The sequence below is a fragment of the Nipponia nippon genome, unplaced genomic scaffold, assembly GCF_047370975.1.
Source record: "Nipponia nippon isolate SJK-2023a ecotype South Korea unplaced genomic scaffold, ASM4737097v1 scaffold_3, whole genome shotgun sequence".
Classification (NCBI taxonomy): Eukaryota; Metazoa; Chordata; class Aves; order Pelecaniformes; family Threskiornithidae; genus Nipponia; species Nipponia nippon.
Genome location: NW_028262347.1, coordinates 94,944,278 through 94,972,007, shown reverse-complemented (window position 1 = coordinate 94,972,007; position 27,730 = coordinate 94,944,278). Strand labels below are relative to the sequence as shown.

Genomic DNA, 27,730 nt, shown 5'->3' with positions numbered 1-27,730 from the left:
AAGAATTCTCTTAAAAGGAATCATACAGTAGCCTTGTAGAAGTCGCTGGCAGAGCTTCAGTACAATGGGTGGTCACAGGTGTTAGCAGATGAGCTGTAATCAGAAGATAGCAAATAATCCAGTGATCTTTACAAGTGAGTACATCTTAGAACATACATATAAGACAGTAATATGCTTTTCCGTGACGCCTGGCTTAGATCTTTAACATTAGGGAAAGCTGAAAGGAATATGAGCATTTAGCATTCCAGATCACCTTTGTAAATCTCTGCTTTTGTTAAAATACAACAGGAGGGTAAGCAATCGGAATAAGTCACTTCATCTATAGCTTGTTGATCACACAGTGCAAATATTTGATGATAGATGTATGAGTGCAACCTGGGGGCAGAGGAAGAATTGTCCAAGAGAAATTCAGCAAGAACAAATATTTAACTTTTACAGCTTGTTCTCTTTTGCATTTCTGTCTGAGACACATGTGAGTTCAAAAAAAGTTGTAAACCTGTCTAGTCACACCTTTCTTTACTCCAAATCCAGAATTCCTGAAGATGCTCATTGGGTCATGTAAATTGTGAGGAAAAAATATGCCCAGGTGCAGATTTCTTAAAGTTGGGTCAGAGAATGAAGAAAATAGGGACATAAGAGTTGCAGAAAGCATTTTGTCCCTGCCATGCTGCTTTTGGGTTTTGCAGGTTCCTGAGTATATAAGAACCATCTGGAAAGGCTGTAATAAATAGTATACCATTTTTGCAGTATAAACTGTTTCTTGTTAGATTAGAAATAAGTTATCCAACATCCTGCCTTAGCCACCTTTGCACCATGAAAGGCATTACTAAAGCAAGTGCTTTCTCAGAAGAATTGCACAAACTATTTGGGCTATACTTAGAGTTTAAAAAAAAAAAAAAAAAGGCACTTGTAATGGAAGTTAGTGGGTGTTTTTGGTTTTTGTTGTGGTTTGGTTGGTTTGTGGTTTTTTTGTTTGTTTTGTTTTGTTTTGTTCCCCCCCCCCCCCCCCCCCCCCGCTCCTGGAAGGGCTGTTTGAAGGCATAGCAATCTTGCACTGACATTCTTGGCAGAGATAGAGGTGGCTAAAGAAATCAAGTTCTTATGTCCTGAACTATAACTGAAGTAACACTGAGAGTCTGTATGAGTGAATGATTCTTCTAAGAGTCCTATTACTAAAATAAAAAAAAGTGTTTAACTTTATTTACATAAGACCCTACTACTTTTATGCCAAACAGGAGTGTGGGGAAAGGGTTGCTCTGAGCAGAAGAAGGGAGAGAAGAAAGCCTATTTACTTAACGACAGTTCTCTGCCTACCTTTGCAGGTATCTCTTGTCATGTGGGCAAAGCTACTGTGTCCTGGCTGTGGGCAGAGCTACTGAACACATCACTGCGGTCTGCTCTTAAAGTAACCGCAGAACTGGTGGCAGGGATAAAGGTGCCATTAACTACCCTTTAAATAGGGATATGTCTTTTTGCACCTTTTGCATGGAAGCAAAATACGCAGACTCTTGTTGGCTTTGTCAAGCACAGAAATGCAATGTTGATCTTACGCTCTTGCCCAGGGTTGTTTATGCACAGTGACAGGCTTCAGTAGTCCCATCGTTGGGCTAATTTCTGCCAAAATGAAGGCAATCTGATCTGCATGCGCACAATGACACCAAATTAGGTCCACTGTGCTTTTCTGCATTCATTCTGGATGTAACCCACAGTAATAGCTTTTTTTTTTTTGTCAACCATGTACCAGTATTAAATTTCTGGAAAAGTGCTATTAGTATAAAACCAACCACATTCATGTAATTGAAGAAGATGCACAGGTTACCAGTGTATCCCCTAAAGTAATAAATGGGATAATTAAGGAGGGCAGTCACAAAAAGAAGCTGTAGGGAAGGACTTGTCCCTGGGAACGTGTCTCTGAGGCTCTCTGCAGGCTTGGAGGGCTTTGGCTGGCTGCCACTTCCCCTCCTCTGCCATTTGGTTAAATGCTAACACCACCCGAGAGGCTGTTTGGGCTGTTTCTGAAAAGAGTGGGCTCCAAATGCATGGGAAAGCATCTGTGCTGAGACCTGGCCCCGACCCAGGGGGTGAAAGTGCTGCTGGTGGGAGTTTTTGGCAGATGTCCCCTTGCCTAGGCCTGGTCTTTCTGCTCTTGACACTGCAGTATCACAGTTGTGTTGTTATGACATCATCTAGAGATTAAAGATGAATTGTGGCAGGACTTGCAAAAACACATGGTAAGAAACAGCCTCCTGAAGAACTTGATTCTAAATAAGGAAAACTGATGAAGAGTAAGAAAGGACACGGAGGGACAAAGCCTTGCAAAAGGTCTCACAGCAGGGTTGGTGGCAGAGCTGGCAATTAGAGCTGGTCAGAAAAGTCAGTCTTTTTCCCAGCGAACGTTCTCCTTGAAGGCAAAAAGTGAAATTACAAGAGCTTTCAAGGAGCTTGCTGGAAGCTAAACAGCCTGGCTCTTTGCCGCCTCAGCTCTCTGTGGTCTCTCGGCTGTTGGAGAGGTATCTAAACCTTGATTAGGAACAAAACATCCCAGTCTGTTGCTTAAAACTGTAGCAAAAAGCATATGGCAGGAACACTTAGAGCATTGCTTTTTATCAAGCAAATATCTTCACAGATGTCAAGAGTACTCACGGAATACTCAATATATTGACTGCTACGTTTAGTAAATCATATATGTTAGCTGGCTAAATGTGTATTTTATTATAGATGAGGAAGTATTTTCTTGCTGGGAACTAATTGTCTGTAAGGCAAGTGAGATTCCATTTCTAGGGGTTTCTGTTGAACATCTTCAACAACTGGAGTTAGCATCGCCCAGAAATGTAAGAGCTAAACTAACAGCGTACACAGACACTAAAGCCCAGGACTTAATCCAATAAAATTGGCCTACCTGATGTTCATTAATTTACTCAGAAGAGTTAGAAGAACAAAAGCACTCCAGAGTGGCAGAGCAAGGAAATGCACTAAAACCCAGGAACTGAGCCTCCATATTGGGTGAGCAGATTTCACTCACCTGAGCTATGTTGGCCTGGGACTTTTCCCGCAGCTGTGCCTGCGTAAGGACCTTGCTAACTGGGCTTAACTCCTGAGGCTGGGAGAATCTCACTGCTGTGCAGACTGCTGTCCTGCTCTAAGCAATCCACTATTTCCAGTGTTTCTGCTACCTTACCCCTGCTGAATTCACCCCAGCTGAAATCATCTGACCTTCAGGAAGGCTTGTGTGTGTGTTTTGCCTTAGCTCTCCCCTTTTGGCAGCCTTGCTGCAGCCACCCACCACTGCTTTGTTACAGCAGACCTTGTCCAACAGCCCACCCCACTTGCAGCTGACCTAGTAGCCAGTGTTTTTTGATAGTGTATCATTGCCAATTCCTCACTCACAGCCCACAGCAGCACCTCTTGCAGCTGCCTCTGCTGCTGTGCTTCAGCTGGTTTAGGAATCAGCTTAAATCCACACTACAAACATAAGGTGCTCCTGGATGGAGTTTGTAACTTATTCTCAGTTTCCCAAAGCTGCTGCGATCGATGCATTCCCTTCTGTGCGGGGACTCTGTCCTGTGGAGGTTTTAGGAGGCACTGTTCTCTGCTGTGTTACCAAAGGCATTAACTGACTTCCCCAGGTTGTCCTAGGCTAATGTCTGACTATGTTAAACAATGATTTAATTTTACATTTTGATCAGGCATATAGAAACATAACCTTGTGAAAAAGTACAGTACTTCAATCAAACGCATATTTCAGCTTTTTCTCTTCTTTTGTCTGTCTTTTTGTCTTCTGAGAAGGCCATTAAAAATCAATGGTTCTGCTTTAAATTTAAGCTTTTAAAAGTGTCTATTTTTGTTGATACAGTGTTTGATAACTGAGATATTTCTGCTAAGGAAGTCACTGAAAATACTCTTCAGGATGATGTTTCAGGCACATCTTTCAAGCATTATGTCGCGTTTTTGATTTTGAATTGAAATAATATTCTGAGTGGCAAAAGGTATGGTTTTTTGTTTGGGTTTTTTTTTTTTTTTGCTTGCCTTTTCTCTTGAACACACTTTGCTGCAAAGTCTGTTCGTCAGTCAGGTCACTCCATAAAACTGTATGGCCACTTTTCAAGAAGTTTGTAACAGTTTTTGTTGGAGAGCAGAAAAGTTTGCCTGCTATCTTTGGTTCTTGGAAGACCAAGCAGTAACGCACCTCTTGACTAAGGAAGAAGTCCTTGGGAATTTTTATTTTCCTTCTGGTGCTTATCCTTGTTTCTCAGTGTTTCATAGACAGCTGTTCTTCGCCATCTGTTGCACAGTCTGGGGTGCTGCTTGAGCACATATGGATTAAGATATGGTAGTTGGGATCTGGTGGTTTGAGTGCAAGTCTGATGCTGAGCTCATGAGAACTGCCTCCAGCTGAGCCTTAAGTGCATGGCTGGCAGTTCAGAGCTGGGAGCGAAACATCAATGGATGCAGCTATCAAAGATAATGTGCCTTATCTGGACTAATTCAATGGGCTTTCTAGGCTTGAGGCAAACACTTGATTTAACCAAGATTTCTTTCTGCCACGTGTGTGTGTGTATATATAAATATATATGCTTTTTCACAAACTGCCTTGTGGTAGTATGACCAGAGTGTTCCTGGGTCTAGATTTCTAGGCTGAGATTTGCATTCGGTTTGGAGGAATGAATAAACTGCCCCAGATGTAGAGCAGTAGCAAGCAGAGGCTAGTTGCTTGTCTCAAGAAACATCAGGCAGAGCTGCTGCCTACTGTGCCTGTCTCAGCTGGCTGTCTGCCCCAGGGGCTGGAAAAACCTTCCTGTGGTCTAAAACTGCTGCCCTAGATAGGCAGTGTATCACACGTGTTTTCAGTACTTGCCTCCTCTTCAGTCTCCTCTAAGGATGATTTGCACTTCCCTGAGTTGCTTACGCTTTGGCAAGGGTTGCCGGGATCTCTGAAGAAGGACTGTCTTTCCTAAAACACTACTGTTGCTCAGGACTGACCACAGACTATGATCACAAGCTGGGTCAGGTTAATCTGGCTGAGCTCTTCTCAGTATATTGCCTTAATGGCAAGGAGGTGGTTCTCCTTTCTCATTAGATCTTTTAGTTTTGTTACTTGGGTTCTGGTACCTCAGTAGCTTGCCCTGATGAGCAAAGCAGTGACTGCCACTGCTGACAGACAGGACTTTCTCAGATTTTAGGAAAGTTCAGGGAAATGCTAAAGCTATGAAGAATTATTTTAAAATCAATGAGTCAGAATAATTGGCATAAATGCAGTCATTGTTTACAGCCACATTTACATGCAGAAGTTATTTTGTGTCAGTGTGGTATAAATAACAATGGCATAACTAAAATGTTAACATTCTTTCTGCATTCTCCAACTCGTTTTCCATCTTGATGGCTACACTTCAGATCAGGGCAAGGAAAGCCATAAGGGAGAAACGGACAACAGTGTTTTATGACTGAGAAACACAATGAAAACGTCTGGGGTGCAGACTACAATGCAGTTTATCTTTGAACTTTAAGCCTAGGGTAAATTAGCTGGCTCTGAGCTTCCTGCTTCGGTGCCTTGATTAGTGCCCAGGTTTGCACCATATCTGTTAGATGAGTCTGGGCATTTCTAAACTACACTGCAGATAGGACAGCTCACTTTGCTCCCCTTCCATATCTGGTATCTGAAGAGGAACACAAATAGCAGCAGGAAATGGATGGGGCTGCAGTACAAAGCACACAAAAGAAGAAAATTGCATGTCCTTTCAGTTTCTTACTTCTGTGTACCACCATTTAAATAACACAGGTTCAGCCTTGGGAACTTGAATGTGTCATATGGCCAGGCCAATTACTGCATCTTTTGAGTTATAATGGAAAGGTATGATGTTTGAGCCTGTGCTCCGAGCATGCTTGGGGACTTTATTACTCAGCTTACAGTAAGATCCTGAGTTACTGGATGAGCTGTGTTTTATTGTGACTATTGAAGAGGCTATTAAAACTAGACAGAAAGAAAAAGCCCTGTTCAGCCAGCTATGATCTCTTTAAATTACCTTTGCAAATTCCCAGACCTAGGGGTAGCTGGAGGCCAGTCTGACCCTCTGCAGGCATTAAAGCAGCCTTAGGGCTGCCCTGCATCCTTCCTGGTGCAGTCAGCTCTGCCCTGCTGCTGGGGACCACTGGAGCACAGTAGTACCTGGCCTCCGCTCGGGTACTAGTCTAGCCTAGTTTCTCCCTACCCTGAGAGAGTGGTTGCTTGCATTTCTTTTTTCTGTTTTTGAAGTGAGTGGGCTCAGGATCCAGAAGGTAGGACACCATTCCAAATATCAGTAGGGTTTTGGAGATAATACCTAATATTTAGGATGTGCAGATATTCTTAAGCCACATCACACGGTTCCTGTAGAATCTGCTTTTTGAAGTTGGGGTTTTTTTGTTTGTTTGTTTGTTTGTTTTTGGTTTTGGGTTTGTTTTTTTTTTGCTTAGGTTGGTGGTGTGCACCTAAAAAAGTAATTAAAAAAATTGAACTTTTTTGTTTGTTTCCCAGCTATTAGAAGTGTTCTTTTCCCCAGTTCTCTAATTCCCTACTGTTCTCTTCCCACTAACAATTTTTGTACCTCCTGTTTTAACTTCTGTTAAAACCCTGCAACTTGGACACGTTTCATGTTGCTGTTTCCTTCCCTCTGTTTCACGGAGAGTTTAGATGCAAGTATCTAAATCAGAGATGATGAGAGCTTGCTGTGACAGGCACTTGAAGGAACCCTGTTCCCAGGTGCTTTCCAGCTTTTGCAGTCCAGTGCCATCAGGGCTCTGCTCTGTTCTGTTGTGCAGTTCCCTATTGTTTTGCTTCATCTGGAAATAAAAAAAAAAAATTCCTAAAGTAGTCACCCAACTTGTTTGCAGGGTGGGGTGGGAACATCTCAACTGACAGGTGATGGAGATCAAGAGGCAAAGCATGGGATAAAAGACTGCAGGTTGGAAGAAAAAGCCCAGGATTAGAGATCGTGTTTTCAGAAGAGTCTGGGGGAATAGCTGTTATGAAAACAATGGAAATTACTCCATGTGCTCATGGTTTGGATGCCGTGTTGCCCTGGCACGTTAATCCTGAACTGCCTCCTATTGCTAACATAAAGGACACACATTGGATTTAAATGATGAATCTTGATTCATCAAAGCATATAAATGATTGACCAGTAGGGTTCGATCCATGCCAATATGCCACAGATTACAGCCAGATTAGTTCTTCATAGCAGACTAGATCCTACTGTAAAAATTCCCCATCCTCATGCATACCTGCTGTCCAGTGCTGTGCACTGAACATTTCCTCTCCGGATCGAGGGAGGATGTTATCGGCTGGCTCTTCAGCCAGCAGCACAGTTTTTCTAGGACTTAATTGCCTTGTCTGCCTGGCTAGGCTGTCCGACTGTCAGCCTGAGCAGAGGGAGTGCTTTACCAGGTCTTTTTTTTATTTAGCTGTTGGATACATCATGCTCTTTTGTTATTACCTGTCACATCTTGCCCCTTCTTACTTTATGAGGAGCCCCTTCCACAGCAGGACCCCAGGCTCTCTGGCAGGAAGATGGAGGTTTTGCTCTGTGCAGCAGTCAGAAGAACAGTAGGAGCATGGCGCATGTTTGGCATTTCTTTCTTTTCCCCCGCTGTCTGCATATATTATATCTCGAAAATCACTGGGCAAGAGCACAAGAGCCCAGTTAAGCATTTCAGTGATTTGAAAGGTAGTAAGGCAAAACACAAATATTGATAGCTTAAGTAAATTGTGCCTATAAACTTCTTGAGGAAGAATTGCTCTGGGGACACAGAATTAACAATCAGTAAGGAGTACTGATGCCTACACCTGCGCTCTTTGATTCATGGGTATTTTGACAACAGTAGAAAATCTTTTCAGAAATCAACATAGGCAAGCAAAGAGTATTTCAGTATTGCAACTGATAATTGAAAAAAAAATCACGAGGAAATATCTTTATGTATCTAGCAAGTATGTAAAAATGTGGGCCAAATTGCAGACCCAGCATCAGCAGAAGCCGCATCGAGTGGAGTGCTGCTCTCCCTAGAAAGAAAATTATGGACAAATTAACTGCTGACGTGCACTCTGCAGAGTCACTGACCTAGCAGAGTCTGAATTGAAAATGTTACCAAGTTAAAAAGGTGTTTGATGACTAATTTCTCATGTGTGTAAGTGGCTGGGTATGGAGAAAACCAGTGGAGAAGTTGGCAGCCAGCATTAGACTCTGTGGGTTGGATTCACCTCTGTCTGCCTGCTAATGCCCGAAGGGTGGGTGGAAAGCTATTGGGAGCCTCTGTTGCAGGTGGGAAAAAAAGCACTTCCAGAGCTCAAATTGTTTACTTCAAATTATTCTATTTTGGGTGCTGATTAAGTGGTTTTTTTTGGTTTTGTGGTTTTTTATTTTTTTTTTCCTTCAGGAAGGAATAAAAGTACATGTAGACAACCCATTCAGATGGAGAAACCTATATTTCGACAAATGAATCGCACCCTGTGTGCCCGCAGGTCCCTTGAAAACAATGCCAATTACCAGCTCCTGGGGATTTGAGCCTTTGTTTGACATTTAAGGGAGGAAAAAATACCTGCAAGCATTTAACTCTGAGAAGAATGCTGGACAAATTCATGTATCAGGAAATATCTTCACTATCACAATTTGGCTAACTGTAAGTGGAATGTTTTATAGAAAACTATAATGATTAACATTCAGAATAGACAATATTTAGTCCTGGATTATTGATAAACCTAAAATTTCTAACTGTGTGACCATCCAGAATTGTGCCTAGAAGTTTTTCACCTTTGGGAAAGGGGAAAGTTGTATTTTCCAGCAGGACAGCATTTTCTTCAAGTTCTGGTGGGTCATGAGTTCTGAGAAAGTAAAAGCTACAGCAGTAAGTTTGAGATGTTTTAAATTTTCTGTACCTCTGAGCACAGTACAGCATGGCTTATTTTAATTAAAGTCTGGTTTGCAGTTGGAAGGATAGTAGAAATGGTCCCCATAAAATTTTTTAAGACTCTCTAAAGTGTCTTGTATAGAGTTTTTTCCTTCCTGTAAAATAAGTCACATATGTAGAATATATGGCAGTTCTCGTATAAAAAGGTTTTATTGGCACTTGTTGTAATGACTTTCATAACTTATTCATGAGTTCACTGCTCATGAGTAATTTGGTCATCCAAAATACAGGCCGATAAAACTTTTATCTCATACCGGACTGTCGTGTCTTCTACTCTTTGGATAGGTAGATAAGCAGAGGCATACCAGAAGCATGTTGTAGATCCTTTAAGGGAAGAATTAAAATAGAATATAAGTTCAGCTGTGATGAAAAGAAAAGTGATTAGACAAAGAGAAGCTGATAAAACTCACCAAAGCAAGCGTGTTCTCGTTTTGACCTGATAAAATTGATATTGCTTTTTAAAGTGTCTAGGGTTATACGTACTTATGGCTCAGAAGCTGGTGCTTGAGATGTTTGCTGCTTATTCTTGCAGGTCTCTTTTTTTCTTTTTTTTTTTTTTTTTTTTTTTTTAATAAAAAACGAGTGAGTGGCAGTGGGACAGTTGTTCTTGTATAACTAGAGCTGCAATGCACTGGACTTTTTTATGGCCTCTGAAGGTGTTTAGGAGGGAACACTTTCATGCAGTTGCAGCGTAGTTCAGATGTAAATCTAAAATTGGACTGTCTGCACACAGAGAAAGCAATCTCTTATAAATCTAGTTTGACACAATTCCCTATTTTTAGCTCTGTGGTACGGTATCATATGACTAAGTGCCCCAAGGGTATCTGCTGCTCCCACAGAAGAGGAGGACTCCCACCTCCGGAAGGCAGGCTCATGTTTGTTATGCTACTCAAGAAATATAATGAACTCCTGACTAACGTGACATTTTATAACCAAGAGAGCTTTTAGGTACCTGAGCTTGGAGATAACGTACTGATTACCACTTATTTCATTTCTCTACCACTTTAAATCAGTGGCATGAAATTTATCATCTTTGAGTCTGTTTTTTCTGTCAGACTACTTATGCTATATATGTCCTTTTCTTGCAGTATATGAAGATCTATGCTTATAAACTCTTCTCTAACTTTTTTTAAAAAAGCATATACTGTGTGTCTTCTCCCCAGGACAGGGTGGATGTCTCCCCTCCCTGCCAGCCCCTACTCATTTTTAGGCAGAGGCTGTTCCTTCTGATATGGAGGGCACGAGCATGCACCTAGTGCATTTGTCATAAGAATGTTGACCCTTTAGTGGCTTGGCAGAGAGCTGGCCCTTCCCATAAAAATGCAGTACGGGGTTATGTGGTACTTGCTGACTGCCATAAATAAGGCTGGTGAAGGGGAAGAGCTTTCTTTGGCATGAGTGGTGTAAAGAGGGCTGGTTGTAGAGGGACTTTTGCAAGGCAGGAAGGTCTTCCTTCCCAGTTAAATGAAGGAAACTTTTCAATCTGAGTAAAGGAGAGAGAATTTTTGCTTAAGGAGCTGAATGGCGCTGCCTCTTTTATTTGCCATGGAGCAAAACCTGACCTGAAGCCGTTCTCTTGGAGCGACTGGGATTTACCATCCTGGATATGGTAGAAGCAAGGTCAGGCTGTAGAAGGAATAAAAAGGGGGGGGCATGAGGGAGTGGAAATGTGTAGCTATAAGGACCTAATGCAGTAAGTGAGACTGATTCACAGATTTTTCTGGTAATTATAACAGGAGGGTATCTTTAGGGTCACCTAGCCCGATGAGACTGCAGTTCTTGATGGAAGACAAACCCTGCGGTGAATATGTCCTCAATTAACAAAAATATTAAGGATTTTTGCCAGCTCAAATACTTTAACGCTACTTTAGTAATCCAGGAGAGTTACAGAAAATGCCTGGCTCAGTAAAGTGGCTGCCTAGGCCTTTGTAAGGCTCTCCCAGTATCCAGACTGGCAGTTCCAACTCATAACACAGTGTTGTCCATTGAGGCCCAAACGTACATGTGATAGTTGGAGAGGTTTGTAAGTTAGGTCTGTTTTCTGGGTATTCTAGGTATTGAAAATGCTGTCTGGTATTTACAATCCTGTTAAATTGGGCTCATTTTATTCAAACGATTTTTCAGCAAAGGAGACCTTGTCATCTATGGTTCCTTGCATTATTATACAAATATGCACACACATCTACTGTTCCTGTTCCGTTTTTTTTTCCACATCTGTCATTAACCTTTGTCATTTACAGTGGTTCTAGCAGAGACTGTGTACATCGTGTCCCGATTTTACTGCAATCTGAAACATGAGATAAAATTGTATACCAGACAGTTTGCATATGTATACACACCACAGCATGCTATGAGTTAAAACTCAGACAGACATCAGTATTAATGTTAACTATTATTTAAGATAGGATTTTAAGGGACTGTTTAATTCATGTTGTTTACTTTTGATTCTCTCTGCTAAGGAATAGTGTGTATCCCTCATGCCTGCATGTAGTTACAGGTAGTGCCACTGCACTTAACAAGGTAGGAGGTCCCATCAATTATATTTTTCCATGCATCCACTGAAATGCTGCAGCACTCAGACTTTTACACCCTGCTGCTATCATGGGAAGTTGATTGTCAGTCCTCCAACTGTACAAGTGTCATTTGCAGGTTAAAACGACTATAAATTAGTTATGTCTTTCTGGAGGATGGGGGGGAGTGGGTAAAAATGCCTGGATCCCATAACTTGTGACAGCTTTCTGCTGTCTGCAGGAAGGGTTATTAATTTTCACCTCCTTGCCTTTCCACCCTAGCTCTTCTAAAGGTCGGTAATGAGGGTACTACTTAAAACAGCAAAGTGGCTGTCTTGTTCATTTTGTTGCATATGTGGGGTTCTTTTTGCTTTGCTCTTCTGAGTATTTTAGATTTTTCTAAATGGTGGAGGGAAATATCATTTGAATGATAGTTTTGTAATTTGTGGCTCTCTGGGAATGAAGGATGAGGGAGGTGGGTTTCCCTGGAATCTCTTGGTGGTGTCCTGGGCAGAGATCATACACAGGTTTACCCCAGAGCAAATCTTATCCTTCATTTTCCACTGCTTTGCCCACCCTTACTGGCAACAAAACACTTCTCTAAATAATATAAATATTAGATCCACATGGAGAAGAAGCTGCAGATGCCTTGTCTAATGGCTTCTCTAGGTGATAAAGCCTAACACATAAATGAATCATAATTTGTTCTTCTGCATCTAACTCTGAACTACTTTAAATTGTCTTGGTGCCCAAGTTCCTCTTAGCAAAAATCCCTTGTTATTTACAGTTTTGCTTCAAGGTATGCCTAGAAAAGCCTACAGGCTAGGAAGCTGCAGCTTAAAAACTATCGGGATCTATAAACCCCACAAAACTACTTATTTCTGCTTCAGATCCTGCTCTGAGAAATCCCAGACCACATTTACAGGACCAAACCCTGTACGAAACAAAGCACTTCTGTGCAGTGGCTCACGCAAGCCATGAGAGACCTCTATGGAGAGCCCTCCTCTGTTGAGGCAATCTGGGCTGCTGCTTTCCCACCCACATGTAAACTCTTCTGCCATTCAGCTCTGTAAAAATCTGCACCGAAGCCTTCCCAATTTTGTCCATTGAAGCTGTTTTATTTTGTGTGATGGTAGTGAATATTATGTAGGTCTGGGGAGATAAAAGTGTGAAAATCACCACATGGACTAGTACATTTGTCAGGGCATTCAATGAGTAGTTCCTCTGCTGGTGGGATATGTAGGCTGGGACATCTCAGCATCCACAAGCAGTAAATGCTCAGGGTGAAATTCCATAGTATTAAATTGTTTTTCTGAAAATAGCCCTGTTCGCTGAGTAATGCCTAGTCCTTTCTGAAAATCAGGCCTAGCTCACTACCTAAATCATTACTGAAAAGGAGTACTTGCTATTTTAAAACACAACTTCATGAAAAAGATGTGCTGAGACACATTAAGATACTGGAAAAAATAACTCGATAGTTTATATTGTCACTCTCTCAGTAAGTTATTAAGCATACTTCAGTGGTGTAAGGAGACTAGTTCTTTCAGTGTTTGATATAAACCGTATTTATTTATTATCAATCACATCTGTGAAGAGAACAATATCCTCCTCCTTTATACATGTGGCTATGTTTGGCTGTAGTCTGCACACTGTGAATCATGGTTGTGGTAGCAGTAAAGACTATTATCAACAACTCATTACAGAATTGAAGTTTCTCTTCCAGAAATACTGCAAGTTTATGCATATTCTTCAGCTGTTACAAATGCTTCTCAGCTAGTGTGTAAATCATTGATAAAAGTGATGACTGGAAAATGTGAAACTTTCTGTAAAAACTTCAGCTGAAAATATTTGCTGTTTTCAGCTGCAAATCAAAACCTGACATATTCCAGTTGCAAATGAAAAAATATTTTAATTCTGAATTACCGCTGTTTCCTCTGGGGAGATGATTTAGGTGTCTTGTGTTTGTCTCTGCCGTTCTCAGGTTCTATCTTCAATGATGCATCATGATTTTTCTCTTGTGATGGGACTTACTGGAGTGTGGTGCTAGATGTATGAATGTAATTTAATGGCAGATGAAGAAGAGAAAGGAGGAAAAGACACATTCATTTTCCATGAAGTATTGATTTTTTTTTTTTCAGATTGAGATATTTTGCTATTTGTTATTTTGATAAGAAAGTGAACTTCACCAAAGCAAGCAACATCTTATCATATTAAAAAAAAAAAAGTGCTCTGTTAAAAACTCTCTATAAAAAAATATTGACCTGTCATAGTGAACAAGAACACAGAGCTGTAGACTACTGTCAGTATGCAGAACACGTCTTTTGGTCATAATACATATGTATGAGAAAATTATCCTGTGAGAGGCATATAGTGAAGAAATCTTGATTGCTTTCTGGTGTTATTTATATATTTAAATTAGATAGAATTTTAAAATCAGTTTATGCAGAAAACAAAGGGAATATTTAGGATATACCAAAACGTTATGATATATTACTAATAATTACTGTGCTGCAAATCTGATACAACTCAGTAAAAGTCACTTAGGTTTACACCAGTATGAAAAAGATGAGAAACAAGACATTTTTTTTTTTTACACTTTTGATACAATGAAGAAATCATCTCTTAAATCTAATTGGCTTGGATAGAAATGTTGTTACAGCAGGCTGAAAAAAAGATGTTTGGTCCACTGTCAATCTGTATTGTTGGTTCCACTGTGTTGAATAGAGAGAAGTCATTCAGTGCTGACTATATTTCCACTTAATGGAAAGAAAACCTAGGAGTGTGATGGGTGTTAGAGAGGGATGCAAAATGGGCCCTGTGCCTCCAGGCCAAGAGTCCTTCTCTGAAAAGCAAGTTGTGCAAAAACTGAGATAAATGGAGAGAACGTCTGCTTTGCCAGACTCCAAGAGGAAGTCTTTTATCGTCCCTATTTATTACAGAACAGTAGCTACAATGATGTGATCTTATTTTTTCCAGTGTATATTTGATGTTGCTACTTGTTTAGCTCTTTCTCCTCTCACTTGCACGAATTTAGTCTTTTCAGGAGGGTTTTTTTGGAAATCTTTAATCACAATTAAGTGAATTGATTTATACGTAGCACTTGTAATCATATTCAAGCGGATGCAAGCGGGGCTTAGAAAGGACTTTCAAAGTGCCAATTAACTGTAGGATATAGACAGTGGATGATGACTTATGCATTGCTGAATAAATCAATCTGCAACACTATAAAATCAATTTTGCTTCATGTTGTTCATAAAACAATTAATATAAACAATCTGACTTCAAAACTATAAAATCAATTTTGGTTCATGTTGTTTCATAAAGCAATTAATATGAACAATCTGACTTCAAATGCCTACTGTCATATAAGCCGCTGGATCATTAGCCTTAAAAACGCCAACAAGCCTCTGACAATTTAAACTGAATTGCCAGGCGAGGTAGCACAAGAGATGATGTTTCAGCTACTGATGTTTTTATAGGCTAATGAAATGATGTAGCAAAAACAATGGTCACAAAGTGAACTCCATCGCTTCTGCTCCACTTGCCCCAGCTGAAGTGGGGCCAGTCCCCTCCGCAGAGGGCGATGTTTCTGCCATGCCGCAGGCACCCGTATGGCTCCCAGCTTGAAGCCAAAGTTTTGCCCGAGAGTCTCTGCCTTGGGCTCTGTAGCTTGAAGCCCTCCTTAGAGATTTAGCTCACAATTTCTTATTTCTGAACAACCTAGACACTGTCCAAATAATTTCTTTAGGCTGTGTTAGCAGAGGTAATATTTGAGGAAAGAAAGTATCCTTGCTTTATGAGAGTTAAATGGACACAAATCAGAAAAAGGAATTCAGATGGATTCGTGGACACAGAATAGAAATGCTTACAGAAGACTAAGAAGATGGTAAACAAAAAGAATGAAATATTTAATTTCAGACAGATCTAATTTTGTCTCTCAGCCATAGCCATGACTCATTAACAGACAGTTTCTGTAGGAGGGTAACATGCAGGATATACATCTAACAGACTGTAAATGGAAAATTCTTTGAGGCAGAGGGCTGAGTGAAACTTTTTCATGAAACTTTTCAGCAAAATATACAAATTTGACAACAGTAAAATGTTTTGCTAATATGTGTTGTCTTCAGTATTTTTTTTTTTCAGTTTCTGAAAGATTCAAAACTAGCTTCAGCACTTCTTAAAAGAATATATTGACTTATGGGTTATATATGACTTATTATTAAAAGTATTTTCTAATATAACTTTAAAATATGTGAAGTAAAAGAATAATAGAATAGAAAAAACTTCATATGATATGATATTTTTTGCAACTATAAATCTGGCACAGATATAAAAAATATCTTTTCTCTGTGGTCTCGTTTGTGTCACATTTGGTAGGTGCCTACAGACTCTGCCAAATTATATTTGTTACTCTAGAAACAAATGTAATAGTAATAATTAATCATACAAATGGAAAAATAAAGTCTCCATGAAAAATGCTGATAGGAGAGGAGTACCGTGCCTGATCTTGTGTAGTGCATGTTGATACTACATCATAAAAATCTCATCAAGAGTAAAAATCATTGGTAAGTGGGTATGTCTCCTAATCGTGGTACTTAAGTGCTGCAGATGTCACTGCTGGTTCTGCTGATCAGCAGAGGAGCAGGGATGGCACAGGATGGCAGGAGTGGTTAGAAAGTGTTTTGGCTGTTAACTTTGCCTGAAGCAATTGCATTAATGTTAGTTTTCTAAGCATTTTGCATGGTGTCAGTAAGTCTGTGCTTACTGCCTTGCAGCTGATCAGGGTACCCGGGAGCCTCCATCTTTCTAATAGATTCTTCATTCTTTTATTTCCTCTGGAGAAAAAAAAAAAAAAAAAAAGGCGATAAAGCAGATCTGCCACCGAAAGTATAGGATGCGCTCCAAAGGCTTTTTAGGCACAATGACAGATGTGGTAAAGTGTTCTTGCAGCCCGTGGAAAATCCTCAGATGCTGCCATGGGCTTGCTGAGGCTGCTTTCAGTAGCTGTGGGTGAGGAAACGGGGAGGTCATTGACTGGAAAGCTGGAGAAAAGGAGAAGGAAAAATAAAGCTCCCCAAACTAGACCATGCTTTGTCAGGTGGGGCTGCACCAACTGGCAGGCCAGTACTGCTCTTGCTGAAGGTCTGGACTTTAAAGGGGAATTTTAGTGAAACTTAAGTGCTTAAACAGCTTTTAAAAACCTGTGCCCAAGTACAGATGCAGGTGGAGCGGACAGTTTCTGGTGCATTTTCAGCAGAGAAGTGAGGAGAGCTGGGAGCTCAGCTGCTGGTGCTGGTGGCTGGGGGGGTTGATCCAGGACCCCAGAGAGCCCTGTCCTGCACAAACCCCATTACTGCTGCCTCTTAAGAAAGGTCTGCACAGAAAGCTTTATTTTCTGTTGATGCAGGTCGGTAGGTTGGCTGATTGTAACCGTAGGCAATACAGATTTGCTGATTTCTTGTATTTAGGGAAATACATCTATTTCTACTTACATTAGCTGATCCACATCTGGTTTGGGGATTCATAGCATGATCTCCCATTGACTGCTGTTCTGGGTATATTTATAGTACAAATTTCCCAGTGAAATATAAATTAATTATCATTTATATTACAATATTTTCCTTGGGCACCCAAGGCTGCTAGTTCTGCACAAATTTATACTGTAAAAATGCTTTATTCTCAAAGAGGTTACTATTATTATACATAAATCTGTAAGACAAAGAATGTCTAAAGAGGCATTATAATCTCCATTATTTTCTCATCCTTGTTTCAGATAGGAAACCTGAAATAGATTAAAGTATTTTTTTCCATGGGTCTCAGAGAATTTCATACAGGAGACTGGGAATTCGGCCAAAAATGTCTCAGATTTCAGACCATGTCCATAAACAATCAGTTATACCAACAGTCCACAATAGGTATTGATATTGAGTGTATGTAAATATGTATAAATAATAATAAAGCAGTGCAGTAACTGATTCTGCAGTAGAGAGATTAGTGTTTTAATCTGGAAGTCTAGAATCTAAAATGTGCTTTCTGCCATTTTACAATTATTACAGTTCAAGTTAAAAGTTCAAATTATATTTCCTGGGTGGAGATCTGTGTTAATGAATATTTGCTACCTGAAACTAAAACCTGAGCCTTGCAGAAATAGATTACATTCCTAAGTTTAGCAGTCTTTCAAACTCTTGATGTATATGCATATTATATAGACTTACCTGAAAGCATTTGACTGATATCAGCTGGTGACATTAAAAACTTTGTTTTCAGATGCTGCTGTCATTTTTACTAATTATTATTAAATGCATTGGAGATTAATTTTTTTTTTTTTTTTTGTCCTGGCTTTGGGATAGCTTACTGTCTTGATGAGGGACTGCAGTTCTGCTGCGGGGGAACCGAGGAGCAGGGAAGTCCCTGTCCCAACTGTTTCTCCCCACGTGGCAGGTGAGAGGCTTCTTAGGTGGGTCCCTGCTGCAGGGCTCCACTGTCTCCAGGGGGGTTTGGGCTGTGGCATCCCTGGATCATGATGGGAGGCACTTCACCTCCCCGGACCACTTGGGTCATGACTGGCTCTAGGAAGCTGCACAGGATGGGGAAAGGAAGCTCCAGTTAACTGAGGATCTTCATTTAAAGATAAATAATATTTTTCCTACCTACTTTCAGTAGCCACAGGAAATCTTAAAAGCCCTAGGTTTCAGTCTAGTCAGAACAATATCTGTAAAGAAGGATGAGGACAGCCTGTACTACGGAAGCCTTGGATCTTTCTCTGGTTTTATACCACAAATCAGTGTCTTGTTTATAGCTAAGCTGATTAAACTTTACCCATCCATTTTAATAGATCCTCAGTAATAGTTTCACTGAAATCAGCATGAGTAATACATGTCAGGTATGACTCAGGTGGAGACGCGTGTGTTTCTGTGGGAAGAGGCAAGCAAACTTCTGGCTTAAAAATTTTCTTAAAGCAATTTCAAATGTGGACTGTTTATTTTGTTGGGAGGGCAAGGCTGATAAAGACCTGTTCCAGGTTTCAGTTAATGAATTCCTAATTGAGGAGAATCTTGGCAAGATGCAAAATGAGAGATGAAGTAAGGCCCTCTGTTGTAGTTTCTGGCATACTGGCAACATTTAATTTCAAATTATACAACCTATTTCACTCATATACAGTAGCTATCTTCTTACTTTGGGGTTTTCCCTGAGTAACATATGAAGGAAATTATTACTACTATTGAGGTCTCTGTTAACAGAAGAGAAGGTAGGATTTGCAGGGAAATAAATTATACTAATCAATTGTCACATTCATGTAGTCTGAGAGAAATCTCTCAAGTCCCTAATACCAGATAGAAAATAGCTGAGGTTATATATCCCACAGACCTGCCAAACAGAAACACTTGGTTTGGCTAATTTTCCCAAATAAAGCTCTAAATCTGGAGGGCTTTAACATAATCCATCTGAGTAGTGAGTCGGTTTCTAACTTTGAAAAATTATTAATGAGCAAAAGGGGAACCACCAGGAAGGCAACTGGTGGTGTTAAAAGTCACACTTACTGAAAGGTGTGTATCTGGAGTCCTCAGAGTCTTCCTAACTCTAACCTGCTGGTGTTGGTAAACTAGTGACATAAATATTCTCCACAGCACTGAAATTCAACTACAGCTCTCTACATTTGCTGGACTGCAGACAACCAGCAGCTGCTTTACAGGAGGGCTCTTGCACTGCTTTCCAGCCCTTTAGAAAGAACTGCCATCCTCAGTATAAGAGACTCAGTTAGGGCTAATTTTAGGAGTTTGATGAACCATGGTTTTCTTTTCATTTGCTCATAGGGTTGTAAATTGCTAATGATCTGTAGCAGAAATTAATTATTGCTAATTATTCCCTTTCAGCCACAGCTCAAATCTCCTTTTAGCACAGCGTATGGATGCAGGTTAAATGAAGTCCAAATTTCATTCCCTTTTCTGTCCTTGAAGTAAACAGCAGATCCTGCTTGCTCTTTGCATCCAGCTTGGCTCATGCAGGAATGCAAGAGGGGGGATGCTCATCATGTTTTCAGAGGCAGAGAGGATGTCTGTACTTAAAGTGTAAAATGGGATTAGGGCCTTTCTTTGTCACAGGTTCACTCTTTCCTCTGGGGCTTAAGTAGGACAAGGTGAGACTGATATCTCTTCCAAATAAATATATTGAGGGAGATTCTATTTATGAGGAGAACAGTGCATCTGACTTCATGTAAATGAAGGTCATAATACTTCACATACACTATGCAAAATGATGCTATTTTCTATGCAGTCTGCATATAAACAGTTATGCTGTTATTGAAAAGTATAACTTGCAAAATTTAAAAGATGGAAATTAATTATATAAAGTGTCTCCAGGATAACTGATGTTGAACTGATAAGGCAAACTAAATGAAATTTCGCCCAGTCCATGGTTACCTTGCCAAAAATAGACATGTGGCTTTGGTCAACACGGGAGGTGCACAGAAGCCATGTATTCCTGCTGCCTCTGTCAGCTGAATCTGGAGATAGACAGGGAAACCTGAAAACACCTACCAGCAAACCACAGTATTTCAGGGGACAAAGAGAAGTCAAAGTATGGGGTTTTTTTTCCCACCCTGTCACAAAGTTATTGCCACTTGGCCTTGTAGCAAACCATCTTTAATGAGGCTAGTGTGTGCTGGCTGTCAAGGTGATGGTCTGCCATGTCTAACCTTGGAAAAGTGTCGGCTTTAAAGCATTTACAAAAGTTTGCTGGCAGAAAAGCAAGTGCCTCAATTCCTGCATTTCATCACATGCATAATTGCCTGAATATTGAGCTACACACTTGTATGCAATGGGAGAGTCCTCTCGGCAGTGAACGTGGCCCTTCCTGGGGCAGGTGAACACAACATGCTTTCTTCATACAAAGCAGCCCCAAGCTGCTCTCCTTTCATTTAATAACCCAGTGCTTAAAGGACTCCTGGAGTTTGGAAAGGTGTTTTGAATCTCCTATCTCTGACTCAGAGCTGTGATTTCAGCTAAAATACGGTAATGATCTTTTGAGTTGGGAAGAGTTCAGGTGGTTTTCTTTAGTCTGTGGTAGAAGCAGTATGTGATTTGGTGAGTACTTCTGCAGAGGAAAGCTGGGACCACCAAAAGCCCTGTTTTTAGAAGCTGTCATTTTGAGATAAAGTCCCCGTGGTGAATGTAGCCTCCTGTTGACTTTAAACCATCAATTGCAAACCTGCTTCTGCTTCTTTCACCTGTACCTGGCAAGTCCTCACACAACTCATTTGATGTCAATCGTTCACTGGTGGGAATTGTGATAATCTTGTCTTCCATTACGTTTGAAGTTGCAGGTTAAAAATCATCTCTCCAGCAAATCTCATCCTTTTGACACCGACTACATAACTAGAATATTCATTTATCGAAAGGGACAGCGTTATTATCTGAACGGTGACAGTGAAAGCTGTTAATTCCCACACACTTCTTAATGACACAGATCTGCTCTAAAGAGTGGGTTTTTTTCTGTGGAGTCAGCTCTTCTTCACCTCGCCATATATCTCTATTATAAAACATAAAGAAAATGGAGCATGTATTGGTGCTAAGCATCATCTCTTGTTGTGTGGAAGGTACAAATACCAATCTCTTCATCAGAGGGCTGTTGGGGAGACCAGTGGGCTTCCCACAGCCCTGTATCACAGGAGGTACGATCACTCAGGCTGGTGACAATTAGCCATGTGCCGAGACATCTCCTTTGCTCCCTCCAGCACCTGCTGCTCCTCTGTCAGAAACCCGAACAATGGCCCTCCTACTGAGGTGTGCTAAAGAGACTCGCTGTGCGTAACTATGTGCCTTGAGAGCTCATCTGCAGTCTTTATTACGACAATTACTAAGGATCATTTGACTGTAAATGCTAGTTCTCTCTTACTATGAATCAATCAGTCATTAACCTTAGCAGTATTGATGTGTTCTCACTATGCATTTCAAGCAGATTAATAAACAAGAGAAGAGTTAAGAGCCCATTCTGCATGCTGTGATGTATTCCTGCATTACTGGATAAACACAGTGACACTTCATTGTACTGTGAGAGATTTATGAAGGAACTACAATGTGGGAGAGAAGGGGAAAGAGAGGCTTATGCTGAGACGTGCTGATAAAGAAGCAAAGCCAGACAGAGAAATGGGAGCAACGTGCATACATGTGCACATCTGAAAAGCAGGCATCTGACAATAAGCTGACACGTGCTAGGTAGGAATCGCTTTCAGTTTCTTCTGTCACATCACTGTGATTCTCGATGACTTTGAATCATTCTGGGAACAATCAACATCAGTATGTTGAAGGGAAAGGAGGAAAAGAAAGAAGAAAAAAAAAAGCCACATGCATGAAAGTAGCTTGTTTTGATGTGTCTTTTTAGGTGATCATAGTTAAGAGCATGTGCTTGTGGCTTGCCAAAGTATAGTCCTGTGTATTACGAGGTGGTTTAGTGGTGGACTTGGCAGTGCTAGGTTAACAGTTGGACTCAATGATTTTAAGGGTCTTTTCCAACCTTAACAATTCTGTGATTCTATTTTAAGACACTCTTTAATAATACAAAAAAAAACCCAACCAAAAACAAAAAAAAAAAAAACCAAAAAAAACAACCCAAACACAAACAGGAAACAACTGAGTCATTCAGAAATCCAACTTCTGACTGTGGTCAGAGGTCTCCTCTCCCCCCCCCAAAGAAAAAAAATCTTTAACGTCTTTTTTTTTTAAATTCTTCTTGGCCAGCAGTCCCCAAACAGTGGTACTGGCCAACATGATGCCAATGAGGCTCTTGGATGTTTGCTGGAACAATATTCCTGTAAACAGTCCAAGTTGAGGAAATATGATGTTACATGCAGAGCTGTCTTTTCTCAAGATTTCTGCATGCAACAAGAAAGGGTTGGGGATCTCTGCTTCAGGGCATTGCAGCCCAGCTGGCAGGTGTAGCGAGGATGACACGCGGTCCCTGAGAGCAGGGGCAGAAGTGGCCATTGCGAATGAGTGCCGCTTGCCAGCTGACTCTCACAGCAACGCTGGCAACTTGTCAGGCAGCGGAGTCCTGTAATGGCAGCCAGAAATTTGGGAGGACTGAGAGCAGCCTGCTTTTCATTACCTGATGACTCCTGGGTAAATAAGGAAACAGATGTGACAAGCACAGCAGACAACACTGGGCTCCTCCACTCTGTGTTCTGAAGCTGGCTGTGGGAGCAGCCAAACTTTCCAGCTTCAATCGGCGGAGAACAGGCACCAGCTTTGTAGCTGTCTAAAACACGAGGTCTGGAAAATAATGTCCTTCCTAGGAAACATGAAGCACTTCCCTGAGCCTCCTGCCTAAGTGGTAGGACCTGAATCTGCAAGTCCCCAACCTGGGGCAGCCTTTGCGAATGAACTACCTACACTGAGTAGCTGTGGAGAGAGGTGCCCAGATGGTGTTTGGAAAACCTGCCCCTTTCAGTGCCCATGCACCAAGCATGCTGGAGCTTGACAAGTCACCAGAGGTCTTGGCAGATTCATTTTTCATAATTCCTAACGTATGTAGGACTTCAGCTATGAGACAATTAATTTAAGCCATTAGTGAGAGCTGGATCTAGGCCTTTGCAGAGCTGTATGGCCTATATTTTGTGTTTTAGGAATGAAACATATTCTGCTGCTTCTGAACAGGGGTTACAAGGGACTAATCTACTTTTGTGTGTATTTCCTTAGCTGACTTTAAGCAGGCCTGCTGCTGGGTGAGGTACCCCACATCCTTGTGACTCTGAGTGCACGTGGGTCTTGGGGATGCTCAGGAGTTAGCAGTTTGCAGGCACAAACCCTCTGAAAAATTTCAAATAAGGAGTTATTTCCAAGCAGACCAGTCTAAAGCTCATTTCTTTGTTTCCTTTGTCTTTATTCATCTTTTTAAGCATGTTCATTCAAGTCCCAGGCAAGACCTTATTAATGACCTCTTAGCTTCTCTTTCATGAATATGAATATCTTTGTTCAGTTTTGCACATTCAGCTTCATAAAAACATGGCTGTTAAAATCAGCAACCAGGATCTGGAAGCTTTAAACAATCTTCGTGTATACTGAAGAATTTCAGTTCACTTTTAAAGTTCTCAAATAATGTTTTATATTCCAAATTAATATATATAAATAATTTTTGACGTATATCCTCTTGAGTTTCAGACCTTCTAGCCAGTTTTATTTTACTGTCTTAGACTATGTAAATGTATATATATTAGATGTATTTATAGAATAAGTAGCTATTACAGCTGAGTTATTTAAATAAAAATGAGTAATTTATACAGATATACAGATTTTCTATCTTAGACTTCATTAGAAAAATCATAATTTTCTTTACCAATTCACTGTCTTGTATTACTTTTATGTAATTCTACAGATTGATTTGGGGGGGAAAAAAAAAGAAACGAAAAAAACCCCAACAAAACCCCTCTGTGAGTATCTCAATTTTTAATCAATCTATACTGATTAGTTGTGTTTGGTCAGATGTGTAATATGACATTGTTCTTCTGCTGTGACTGGATGAATGCACAGATAATCATGATATGAATCATTACATTTGCAAAGCAAAATCCATTTTCTACCAATTCACTTCCCATGAGCATTTTTTTATAAAGATGAATTGCTGAAAGGCAATATTTTTGAATATGTTGGTCATTTTTAAGTGTCTCTCTTGAGCAGCTTTTGAAATTATTTGCACCTGATTTTAAATGGGGGGGGGGGGGGAAGGAGCTAGGGCTCTGACTAGGACTCCCACAGGTGTTACTCATCTGAGTCACTGGAGTCAAAGGTGATTAAGTTGGAGGAGGGGGCCAACCTGGCCTGCCCCATCCCATCCACTTCTACAGCCTGGGGACTGATCTGCTTCAGAGAGGCTCTCTGAAAGAAGTGGGGGAGGCTGGAGGTGTTGCTGAGTGTGGGTCTGCGACGTGCCCCATGGCCGCGGAGGCTGACCCTGTACGTGCTGCGGAGCAGCAGGTCCAGGGAAGCAACTGCTCCCCCGTGGCTCCTGAGACACGGCACCTCGAACGGGTCATCCCTCAGTGCAATGCGTGGCTAACGGGGGGAGCTCATGGGTGCACTTCAGAAATGGTCTCCCAGTCTGGACTTAAACCCTTGTGCTGCTGTGTTTTTGTAACAAACGTTTACGCTTCAGTAAGCGGGGAGACAGTTTAATGAGTGTTTTTGTACTGACTTCCTTATGGAGGGGAATGCTGGGAGTGAATATTCCTATTCCATCAGTGTATTCTGCCTGAACAGTCTTCAATCTAGAGGCCTTTTGTCATATGTTTTTGGGGATGCGTTTCCCCTGTAAGTTTACCTTGGTGAGTAGCCAAGCTCACAGCCTGAGCAAGCTAATCTTGAACAAGTTTGTACATGGATGAGAAGATGCAGGAATTGAGAGGTAGATGGTCTCGTAGTTACTGCAGTTCGCAAGGATCAGGCCCATTTCAGATGCTGTCTCTGGTTTCTTGTGTTACGCTGGGGATTAGTGCTTTCTTTCTCTCAGCCTGCTTGGTCTGTCTGTCTAGGTTGTCAGATGTGCACAGCAATGGGAATTATTTAAGTAGAGCATCTGGTGCATCTGGGACCCAATATCACAAGGTGTCATTAGACACCATAGTTATGCATGAAATAGCAAAAACAAAGTACCAGAGCAGGTTAATACAGAGAGAGAGACACACATAAAATTATAGTGCTGATTGCCCTGTGCTGATAAAGATGAATATCTTATAGACCTCCTTGAAAGCAGAGAAAAATTCTAGCTCTTGTAAATTATTTGCAATGATGATGGCATCTTATTTCTGTCTTAAAAAAAAAAATAAAAAAAAAGAGAATTTCCCAGATAACGTTGAGGTTTTGTGGTGCCTGGAGGAAAGAGATGAGAAAGTTTTTGGCTGTGAGTACACACAGTGGTGAAATCATTACTTGTGGTACATCCCAAAGAACAACTTCAGGAAACCAAACACTTGAATTAACACTACAGAAGCAGGGTAACGCTTTTAAAGATCTCGTAGGCAGCTAGATGACTTAACCTCCTATGGATTTAACCCCAAATAAAGTACTTGAAGGTTTAAAAAAAAAAAAAAATCCTGCTCTGATCAGGGAGCCAGAGAGATAGCATGCAGTGAGAGCTCCTCTCTCAGCAGCCCAAGCACATGCTCTGCAGAAAACAAATGGTGAGCACAGGGGGAGAGTTTCTCTGGGTGGAGAAAGTCCTGGCTGAGGACAGACTGGCATGAAGGAGTTCAAGGCACTGATTAGAAGGTTCTTATTCTGCCTTTCAGGGGGAACAGCAAAAGGAAAAAATAATTTGAAAACCTCAAGCACTAGAGGAAGCAAATTAAATTATTGTATGAAAAGAATAATCGCTGGTAGAAGTGTGAAGCGTTATCTTATGTATTTTTTGTACATTGCAGAGATCCTTAAAGGCTGTCAGCATTTTAATTAAATATGTCAGCTTGACAAAAGGAGCAGCTAGGTGTGAAACACATATACTGCTGGAGGGAGGCTTTCTGCACAACAGTGACCTGAAATCAGGAAGTCGCTGACTGTGACCTTCACTGTGCTTTGTGGAGCAGCCAGAGCTGCAGGCAGGGTTGTCAACTGTGCAGTCCCCAAAACTGACACACCACATTCATTACTGCATGAGTCAGGCACAGCGAGAGCACCGCCACTGCTGCTTGCTGCTATTCATGCTTGCTGCACACAAGTAGGGAAAAGAGCCGACCCTTCCCCTTGACATGGAAGCTTGGTTTCTTGTTGGTGCAATGGACCTCACCTGAAAAAATGCTCAGAAACTGAATTTTTCCAACATTCTTTCTGTTGGGGGTGGGAGGGAGAATCTTAGTTGTAGGATTCTGACACTTAATCTTATTATCAGAGACCGGCCGTGACTGTAGCCTGTGACTAAGTTCTTTCTACCATTACGTGGCTTTTCCATTAAATACTCCCTCCAGTGTAAGACTTCCTAGCTCAGTAACACTTTGCTGCATTTCAGGCATCTCTATTATTAATTGCTATTCACTGTAATAAACCCCGTCACAACGAATTTATTTAGCATGATGTGGATATTTCATGTCTTTTGATTATGCTTCCTTGACGGTTTCAATTTCAGGATTTCCCTGCTGTCAGGACACAGTACTTTCTGATGCAGCAGATCCTGACCTGTATTCTGTCAACAGCAGCTGACTATAAGAAGACTTGAAACCACTGCAGAAATAGAACTGAAAATGCTTAAAAATTTTCAGTCCCTTTTCAGATATTGGAGGGTTTGGATATTTCAGGATTTTCAAGATGAGGGCCAAGTCTCTGCTTTGAGAGCAGCCCTGGGGAAGAAAGACTTAGCGTACTGGTAGATGAAAAGCTGGACATGACCCAGCAATGTGCTCTTGCAGACCAGAAAACCAACAGTCTGGGCTGCATCAAAAGAAGTGTGGCCAGCAGGTAGAGGGAGGTGATTCTGCCCCTCTGCTCTGCTCTGGTGAGACTTTACCTGGAGCTCTGCGTCCAGCTCTGGAGCGCTCAGCACAGGAAAGACATGGACCTGTTGGAGCGGGTCCAGAGGAGGGCCACAAAAATGATCAGAGGGCTGGAACACCTCTTCTGTGAAGACAGGCTGAGACAGTTGGGGTTCAGCCTGGAGAAGAGAAGGCTGTGGGGAGACCTTATTGCAGCCTTCCAGTACTTGAAGGGCAGCATATGATTTGTTGTTAAAAAAAAGGGTGCGCAGCAGAGAGAAGTCCAGGTGTGATGTGTGATGTTTTTGCTGTGAAGATGAGCTGGATGGGGCTGGGAAATGCAGTGGGAGATTTGCCAGTGGAGTTTGAGGTGAACTGTGTTAGATGTGGAGACCCCTTCATCGCAGAGGGGCTGGGCCAGTCCTACTGAAAACAGCAGAAAGACTTATTCAATGCCTGGCGACTGTCGATCTGGCCCATACATCCCTGTAGCCATTGCAGAAACTTGTACAGAGAAGTGAATAACACTGTAGAACCCAGCATGGGCAAAATCAAAACAAAATATGTGTTCAGCAGGATGATCAATAAATGTGTTGCAATGGGGCTTGACAGCTTAGCTGGGCATTTTCTGCCTTCCTACTGTTGAGAGAACTTTTTGAGGGAGAAAAAAAAAACCAAAACCTTTTCTAAAACTGTAAGTAGATTCAGCTTTGTAGTAAAACAACTGTGCTATTTCAACCATATCAGCTTTCAAACAGGGAAAAGGAACCCAGAAGTCACAGGCTGTCATTACCCTGACGTGGACTCCAAAAGCCATAAAAAACAGGCTTTA

General features: G+C 41.2%; 1 long non-coding RNA gene across 1 annotated transcript in view; it reads left to right on the top strand.

Moving 5' to 3' along the window:
• LOC148054776 (uncharacterized) overlaps positions 1-27,730 on the top strand; it is a 100,756-nt gene that overhangs the window by 39,196 nt on the left and 33,830 nt on the right. Inside the window, exon 2 of the long non-coding RNA XR_015706521.1 lies at positions 8,407-8,649. This is a non-coding gene — a long non-coding RNA (uncharacterized LOC148054776). The remainder of the gene's footprint in view (positions 1-8,406; positions 8,650-27,730) is intronic.